The sequence below is a fragment of the Piliocolobus tephrosceles genome, chromosome 21 (genome assembly GCF_002776525.5).
Source record: "Piliocolobus tephrosceles isolate RC106 chromosome 21, ASM277652v3, whole genome shotgun sequence".
Taxonomy (NCBI): Eukaryota; Metazoa; Chordata; class Mammalia; order Primates; family Cercopithecidae; genus Piliocolobus; species Piliocolobus tephrosceles.
The window spans coordinates 10105052-10114783 of NC_045454.1; positions in this window are offsets into that span (position 1 = coordinate 10105052).

The following is a 9732-nucleotide window of genomic DNA, read 5'->3' on the forward strand; positions in this document are numbered from 1 at the left end:
CTGAGATCATGCCACTGCACTCCAGCCTGGGTGAGACTCTGTCTCAAAAAAAAAAAAAAAAAAAAACCAGCCAGGCACAGTGGCTCATGCCTGTAATCCCAGCACTTTGGGAAGCTGAGGTGGGCAGATCACGAGCTCAGGCCAGCCTGGCCAATATGGTGAAACCCCATTTCTACTAAAAATATAACAGTTAGCCAGGTGTGGTGGCGCATGCCTGTAATCCCAGCTACTCAAGAGGCTGAGGCAGAAGAATCACTTGTAGCCAGGAGGTGGAAGTTGCAGTGAGCCGAGATCGCGCCACTGCACTCCAGCCTGGGTGAGACTCTATCTCAAAAAAAAGAAAAAAAAAAATGCACTAAATGTTGCCTGCAAGGTGCAGGGATTGCGGGGAGAGGGACATGCTGTGTTTGTGGCATCCAGGAGGGGATTGTGGAAGAATCCCTGTGAGGAAGCAGAGGACCTTTACCCCTGGAAGATTCACATAGCTGCTACCTAATGCTGATGACGAGACCCCTATACATTTGGTAAGACAATAGTAAAATAACCTTTTGGGTCTCAAAAATCTGTAGGACTCTTGTGTATGGATGGGAATTGGCTGAATGCCGTTAAGGTTAATGATGGGAAGAACAGAGCTCAGCACTTTGTTCTATCTCTCAGGTGCCTGAACATTCTGTTCGAAGCAGAAACAGGACTCGATCTGCAAGTGCTATTAAATGGAGCATCATCGGTCCCCTGGGGCGAAGAATGTCCCCAGGACTGCTTTTCCTTCCTCCCATTCCCGGCTGAAATGTTCACAGTCGCTGCGGCTTCTCCAGTGAGAATATCTGCAGATTCTGCGGATTTTCTGGCAAGTTGATGAACCTGAGAGAAATATCAATAAAAATAACACACAAAAGTCTGCAGATTTCTTTCAGATGCAAACGTTTGTTCGTTTGTTTTGTTTTGTTTTGTTTTTTGATTTTTTGTGTGTGATGGAGTCTCACTCTGTCACCCAGTCTGGATTGCAGTGGCGTAATCTCGGCTCACTTCCACCTCCGCTCTCTGAGTTCAAGCAATTCTCCTGCCTCAGCCCCTGGAGTAACTGGGATTACAGGAGCCTGCCACCGCGCCCGGCTAATTTTTTGTATTTTTAGTAGAGACGGGGTTTTACCATCTTGGCCAGGCTGGTCTTGAACTCCTGACCTCATGATCCACCCGCCTCGGCCTCCCAAAGTGCTGGGATTACAGGCGTGAGCTACCGCACCCGGCCACAAATGTTTTGCATATTAATTTTTGTTTATACAGTTAGAGGAGAGTACAGAATGGGAGAGAAGTTCTGGGTTCTGTATTAAAAACTCACTGTTGGCTGGGCACAGTGGCTCACGCCTCTTATCCCGGCACTTTGGGAGGCCGAGGCGGGCGGATCACCTGAGGTCAGGAGTTCGAGACCAGCCTGGCCAACATGGAGAAATCCCATCTCTACTAAAAATACAAAATTAGCCTGGAGTGGTGAGGCGTGCCTGTAACCACAGCTACTCAGGGGGCTGAGGCAGGAGAATCGCTTGAACCCAGGAGGTGGAGGTTGCAGTGAGCCAAGATCTCACCATTGCAGTCCAGCCTGGGCAACAAGAGGGAAACTCTGTCTCAAAAAAAAAAAAAAACATGAACTCACTGTTTCTGGATTCTGTCCTCCCTAACTGGCATAGAAGAGAGAGCCTAGAACCCTCGAGGTCCCCTGAGGATGTATGGGATTGGAGTACTGTTGTTGGACAACTTCAGCTTTGTGCAATGGAACTGATGAACATGAACTTACAGGGAAGGCCCCCTAGCTCTGGAGGAAGCCGGGTCACGTAGAACTACAGAGCACTGTGTTAGCTTCCTGTGCCTGCCACAACAAACCACCACACACTCGCGGGTTATTCTCTCACAGCGCTGGAGGCCAGAAGTCCAAAATCAAGATATCGGCTCGACCACCCTCCCTCTGGAGGCTGCAGAGGAGGATCCTTCCTGCTCTCTTCCAGCGCCTGGTGGCTGCAGGCCTTCCTTGGCTTATGGCTGCAACACTCCAATCTCTGTCTCCATCTTCACGTGGCCTTCTACTCTGTTTGTCTGTGTCTTCTCCTCTTTTTTATCTCATGAGGATACTTGTTATTGGATTTAAGGTGCAGCAGGCAATTAATGACACTCTCGTCCGGAGATTCTTCACTAGATGACATCTGCAAAGACCCTTTTTCCAAATAGGGTCACATTGGTAGGTTCCAGAGGTTGGAATGTGAACGTATCTTTTGGGAACCATCAGTCACCTATTATAAACATAGACTTGAAATGAAACTGCCTGGGGTCAAATCCCAGCTCTACCACTTAGGAGCTACATGACTTCGTAAAACGATGAACCACTCTGAACACCCAGTTTTTTAACTCTCAAATAGAGATAACAATAGTTCCCTGGTACGTATGAAAGCATTTATTAAACATCAAGGATCGGCGTTTTGTCCTCACTCCTACCTGACTTTGTCCATTTGATTTCAACTCATCCTCAGATTCATTTCTCAGATATGATCCATTGAAATTTCAGGTTGTTCTACGTTAGTGAAGACATTTCCCTCCAGACACATCAAGCGCTTAGGCCTTTCTGCCTTCGCCTCCCTGCAGCATTGAGAAAACCATTGGTTTAAATTAAGTGAAATCTGGCCTAAAGCTGCCTCCTTATGTGGCAAACCGTAACCTAACAACACATAAACTTCAACCAAACGGAAGTGTATACGGCTGGGCGCGGTGGCTCACACCTGTAACCCCAGCACTTTAGGAGGCCGAGGCAGGCAGATCATTTGAGGTCAGGAGTTCAAGACCAGCCTGGCCAACATGGTGAAACCTTGTCTCTACTAAATATACAAAAAAAAAATTAGCCGGGCATGGTGTCACATGCCTGTAGTTCCAGCTACTCGGGAGACTGAGGCAGGAGAATCGCTTGAACCCGGGAGGCAGAGGTTGCAGCGAGCCAAGATCCTGCCACTGCACTCCCGCCTGGGTGACAGAGAAAGACCCCGTTTCAAAAAAAAAAAAAAAAAGAAAGAAAGAAATCATTGAGGGAGTGAGGCTACAGATAATGATATATGAAGGGACCCCACTGGTTGAGGACTTAATCTCCAAAAGTGTTCATATTTGGTTTCAAAAAGTGTTTGTATATGTGGTCAGAAGGTCAAACATACAGAATAAGAGAGAAATTCTGAATTCTGTGTTGAGAACTTACTGTGTTTGGTTTCTGTCCTCCCTTCCTGGCATCTTCAATAGCCTGAAACCCCAGATCCACTAAGGACTATCTAAGATCCCTAAAACACATGCATGTTTTAGGGATCTTAAATTGAGTCTGGGCTTATATGCAGAGGGGAAATTATTGGACAAGATGGGGCCCAGCCCAGAGTTAGTGTTCAAATAATTCACTGAGTATCAAATACATGAAAGGATGAGAAGAGTAAATCTGTGGTATTGGATAAGGGGACAGTGAGCACTCTCCAGGGAAACAGAATCAACAGGAAAGTGATTGATTTTAAGAAACTGGGCTGGACACGGTGGCTCACGCCTGTAATCCCAACACTTTGGGAGGCAGAGACGGGTGGATTGCCTGAGGTCAGGAGTTTCGGACCAGCCTGGCCAGCATGGGGAAACCCCATCTCTACTAAAAACACAAAAATTAGCTGGGCATGGTGGCATGTGCCTGTAATCCCAGCTACTTGGGAGGCTGAGGCACAAGAATCACTTGAACCCGGAAGGCAGAGGTTGCAGTAAGCCGAGATCATGCCACTGCACTCCAGCCTGGGCAACAGAGCAAGACTCTGTCTCAAAAAAAAAAAAGGGGGGGAGGAGTCAACAAATTGACTTATGCAATTGTGCAGGCTGGCAAGTCCGAAATCTGTAGGGCAGGCTGGAAGTGTGGAAGCTTAGACAGGATTTAATGCTGCAGGCTTAAGGCAGAATTTCTTCTACAGGAAACCTGTTTATGTTCTTAAGGCCTTCAACTGATTCGCTCAGGCCCACCCAGGTTATCGCCGTTTCATCTCCTTTATTTAAAATCAACTGATTGTAGATGTTAACTATGTCTACAAAATACCGTCACAGCAACACCTAGGCTAGCATTCGATTAAATAACTGGGTACAGGCCGGGCACGGTGGCTCATGCCTGGGAGGCTGAGGCGGGTGGATTGCTTGAGGTCAGGAGTTCAAGACCAGCCCGGCCAACATGGTGAAACCCTGTCTCTACTAAAAATCCAAAAATTAGCCGGGTGTGGTGGCAGGCACCTGTAATCCCAGCTACTCAGGAGGCTGAAGCAGGAGAATCGCTTGAACCCGAGAGGCGGAGGTTGCAGTGAGCTGAGATTGTGCCACTGCACTCCAGCCTGGATGACAGGGCAAGATTCTGTCAATAAATAAATAAATAAAACCGGGTGCTGCAGGCTAGCCAGGCTGACACAAAAGTCTAAACATCACAGACATCATTAGGGTCAACTGGTAGAAATTAAAGGACTTAAATCAGTGTTTCAGTAGGAACGCTCGAACCTGAATTTTGGGGCTGGGGGTGGGGTGCAGAGTTCTGTGCATCGACTGCTGACTGCTCAGAGTCAGGAAACAAACCATAAAAATTCTGTTTGCCCCATCTGGGCTATGCTACTATGGCATCTTGCAATAAATCCTAACAATTAGGGACCTTATTTAGGTTGGTGCAAAAGTAATTGCAGATTTTGCCATTGAAAGTAATGGCCAAAACCACAGTTCCTTTTGCACCGATCTATAGATTGAAACGGGACTGATGATTTCCTCCCTGGAGACTTATAAAAAGGATGGGAGCCATCCAGGCAGTTAGAGGGATTATACTTCCTGAGGGTGGGGAAGTATAATAGAAGTATATTAGAAGTATAATAGAAGTCCACAATAAAACCATTTCCTGGCCGGGTGCGGTGGCTCACGCCTATAATCCTAGCGCTTTGGGAGGCCAAGGCGGGTGGATCACCTGAGGTCAGGCATGCAAGACCAGCCCAACTGACGTGGAGAAACCCCGTCTCTACTAAAAATACAAAATTAGCCTGGCGTGGTGGCGCATGCCTGTAATCCCAGCTACTCGGGAGACTGAGGCAGGAGACTCCCTTGAACTCGGGAGGCGGAGGTTGCAGTGAGCTGAGGTTGCACCATTGCACTCCAGCCTGGGCAACAAGAGTGAAACTATGTCTCAAAAACAAAAACAAAAACAAACAAACAAAAAAATCATTTCCTATCCTCATCCAGCAGATACTAAATACAGACTGCATTCAACCTCAGGCATTCGCTTCCTAACTCCTACAATTTTTATCTGTTTTCTTCTACAAAAAAATTATGTGCACAGGGTCAGAAGGGCAGTGAAAAATGAAGAATGTTCCACTTCTATTGTTGCCGGGGCGTTCCTTAATATCCTGCAAATGCAGGAGTCCTCTGCCAACTGGTGCCAGCGCTCAAGGCTTTGGCCTGGAATTGATGTGAAACTTCTGTTCTCTCTTCCTGCAAATCCAGATGGAGCCCCTGGAGCATAAAATAAAAACGGGACCAATATCCAGGAGTGGCTCCTGTTAGGTTGGGGCAAAAGTAATTGCAGTTTCTTGGCTGGGCACCGTGCCTCATGCCTGTTATCCCACCACTTTGGGAGGCTGAGACGGGTGGATCACCTGAGGTCAGGAGTTCCAGACCAGCCTGGCCAAAAGGGTGAAACCCCGTCTCTATTAAAAATACAAAAATTAGCTGGCCGTGGCAGCAGGTGCCTGTAATCCCAGCTACTCAGGAGGCTGAGGCAGAGAATTGCTTGAATCTGGGAGGCAGAGGTTGCAGTGAGCCGGGGTTGCATGGCAAAACACCATCTCTACTTAAAATACAAAAATTAGCTGGGCATGGTAGCACACACCTATAATCCCAGCTACTCGGGAGGCTGAGGCAGGAGAATCGCTTGAACCTGGGACGCAGAGGTTGCAGTGAGCTAAGATCACACCACTGCACTCCAGCCTGGATGACAGAGTGAGACTCCACCTAAAAAAAAAAAAAAAAAAACCATAAAAATAAAGAAGCCGGGCATGGCGGCTCACGCCTGTAATCCCAACACCTTGGGAGGCCGAGGCGGGTGAATCATGAGGTCAGGAGTTCAAGACCAGCCTGGGCAACATGGTGAAACCCCGTCTCTACTAAAAGTACAAACATTAGTTGGGCATGGTGGCAGGTGTCGGTAATCCCAGCTACTCAGGAGGCTGAGGCAGAGAATTGCTTGAAACTGGGAAGCAGAGGTTGCAGTGAGCTGAGATCGTGCCACTGCACTCCAGCCTGGGCAACAGAGTGAGACTCCGTCTCAACAACAACAACAACAACAACAACAAAAAAGTAATTGCAATGTTGTAAATGTAATGGCAAAAACTGCAATTACTTTTCCACCAACCTAATGGAAGGAGATACTGGTGCCTTGCCCAGGCATGCCGTTTATATGGAAACAGAAAGGGCAAAGGTACACAGGGAGATAACTAGATAGTATGAAGCTCTGATCTCAGCTCTTTGTCCGCTTGTGGCAGGTGCAATTAAGCCTATTTAACAGAAACTCAAAGGCACACTTGCCCTGCTGTACAGCGAACACACCCATTTGTAGAGCTTGGACCACATATATCAGTGACCCTTGACTTGACATAGCGTGCAGATGGAAAATGGGGTGAAAGTCCTTCTTCCAGAGTCTGAAGTTGACCCATGAGCTGTCTGAAGCCAGCAGGCCTGGCCAGGGCTCAATGCATCCTCCCATAATGCACACACATTAGCCAGACTACACGTTTATTTCTCAACCTACATATTGACTCTCCACTCTGTGTAGTTTTCAACAGTGAGCATCCAAAAATCTATCAAATAGCCACTATTCTTACAGTCAAAGTGAATTTTTATCAATAGCATTCTTTTCAGATTTCTTCAGTAAACTATCTACCAAAGGGAGGGTATAAACCCTTCTGCTATGAACAGTTATCACATAAAGATATGTATTTCCATCCTGGCCATGTTATTTGGGTTTGTGTGATCTTTATTGGGCCACAACGAATATTAGCATCTGGAAGTCAGCAAGTTCTCTGAAAAATCAAACTGGTGACTTGTTGCCAAAGATGGTACCCAAAGAGCTATCTATCCAGTATTTATTCCCTGTGTCATTCCTTCCGCTCGAATCAGGACTGGACCTGTGACTAGGTTTTAACCAATAGAATAAAGCAGAAGTAATGCCTGTGACTCCTAAAGTCAGATCCTAAGAAACATCGAAAGTATCACCCTAAGTCTCTTGGAGCAGCCTCACTGGGAGACGGCCATGCTGTAAGGAAGCCCAAGCTAGTCACGTGGAGAGGCAGCTTTTAATTTGGGGTTTTTTAGAAATAGGAATGGGGGGAAGAAAATAAATTGGAATAGCAGTATGAGAGGCATCTTTAAGACACAGATGTCCAAACAGCCCCAAGCTGTTCCAACCTTCAGAGCCCTGGTGCAAGCCATGTGAGTGAAGCAGTCTTCAAACAATCCCAGCCCTAGATATTATCTGGCTGCAGTGTCATGATGGACTTCAAAATAGAACCACTCAGCTGAGCTCAGGAAAGCCTTAGAACCACAGAACTGTGTTTTAAGCCGGGAGTCAGCAAACTACCTGATGCAAACCAAATCGGGCCCACTACCTTGTTTGCTAAGCAAAGTTTTATTGGCACATGGCCACACTCATTCATCGATGTATTGTCTATAATGCTTTCATGCTGTAATGGCAGAGTAGTAGAAACACGGCCTTCAAAGCTGAAAATATTCATTCTCTAGCCTTTTCTCAAAAAAAAAAAAAAAGTCTGCCCCTATGAAGTCAGAGAACACAGAACAGTTCTGTACCCTCCCTTTGCAGGTAGGATGGTGGTGAAGGAGGTTGGACCGTGGAAGACCTTGGGTAAGGGAACCGCCTCACTCCCTCCCTCCACCAAAGACAAACAAACCAAAAAAAAAAAGTTTGCCAAATCTGTGTTTTAAGCCACTAAGTTTGGGGGTGGTTTGTTAGGCACCAGTAAAGAAAACAGAACATTGATAATTTCACAATCTGTATTTTGCAACTGAAGGATACTGAAAAACCGATTTCTAAACTAAGTACTATAAAATGTTGCCAAGGCCACTTGTTCCTTTGCCCACCTTCTTTCCTGGAGCAAATGTTCTAAGTGTTCCAATTCCATTAGCAGAATCATGACTCAGCACAAATTCGAAGGTCCACAACCAAGTTTGAATCACAGCTGGGTCACTTTCTCTCTCTATTTTTTTTTTTTTTTTTTTTTTTTGAGACAGAGTCTCACTGTGTCACCCAGGCTGGAGTGCAGTGGCGTGATCTCGGCTCACTGCAACCTTCGCCTCCCGGGTTCCAGCGATTCTCCTGCCTCAGCCTCCCAAATAGCTGAGACTACAGGAGTGGACCACCACGCCCGGCTAATTTTTGTATTTTGAGTAGAGATGGGGTTTCACCATGTTGACCAGGCTGGTCTTGAACTCTTGACCTTGTGATCCACCTGCTTCGGCCTCCCAAAGTGCTGAGATTACAGGCATGAGCCACCGCACCCATCCCTGTTGCAGCTTTTTCACTATTGATGTTCAGTAAGTGGGAAAGAGTGTTTGTTATAGCTCTTTTACTCCCACCGCCAGCAAGCTCCAGGTTCTTGTCCCACAACCAAGAAGAATAAGCAACATCTACTCTGGAGACTGAGTAAGGCAGAGTGGGATTTATCAAGCGAAAGTGACAGAAAAGCTCTCAACAAGGGGAGGAGACCCAACAAAGAGTTGCTGGCTGCAGGGCTAAGTTCAGTGGTTTTATGAACTGGGAAGTGGGAGGAGTGTGCTGACTGGTCTGTGGGCCACTCAGGAAGACACACAACAGTGAAAAGAGTCAATTAGAGGCTGAGGTGCAGGCTTGGCCTGCAACCAATTAGGGGGTGGAGTGATGTTACACTTTATGCAAATGAGGATTTGGCCCACAGCCAACCACACAAAGATAGATATATGTAAAATAGGTGAAAGGTAAGGACCAGTCCGGAGGAAGCATGTGAAATGAGACAAACGTGTATCAAAGGGAGGAAAATGTGTCCAAAAAAAGAATGGAATTTGTTCATCTAGGTTCACAGAGTAGACGTTTCCATTCAAGGACGCGGGCTGTTTCTTATCTAGGGGCTGCCGCTTGATATTCAGGCTGTTCTTGGTCTGAAGAAATTTTGCTGATGTGAGCTCTTTCTTATCTGGGGCCTGCAGCCGGATTTTCAGGCTGTTCTTTGTTTGAAGGAGTTTTACCAAGGACTCACCCTAACTGCCTGTCTGACCACTTTCTTCCTACGTCCTCTTTCACTATCCACAGCCCTGGTCCCAGCCCTTGGGGGACATTGACATCTTCTCCCAGGTCAGCTCCTCAGAGGCCTCACTCTGGACCACAGTGGAAGTGATTCTTCCAGCTCCAGAGATTCCTGCCAGACATGGAAAGAACCCAAACCAGATGCTGGAGATAAGATCTCAGGAGCTGATCCCAGCCAATCTGCCAGTGCCCATGTGGAGCCATGTTTAGGTTTTATCTATTCATTTTATTATGAAATGTCTCACACATATAGAAAAGCATGTAAACAGGCTGGGCACGGTGGCTCAGGCCTGTCATCCTAGCACTTTGGGAGGCTGAAGTGAGCAGATCACTTGAGGTCAGGGGTTTGAGACCAGCTTGGCCAACAT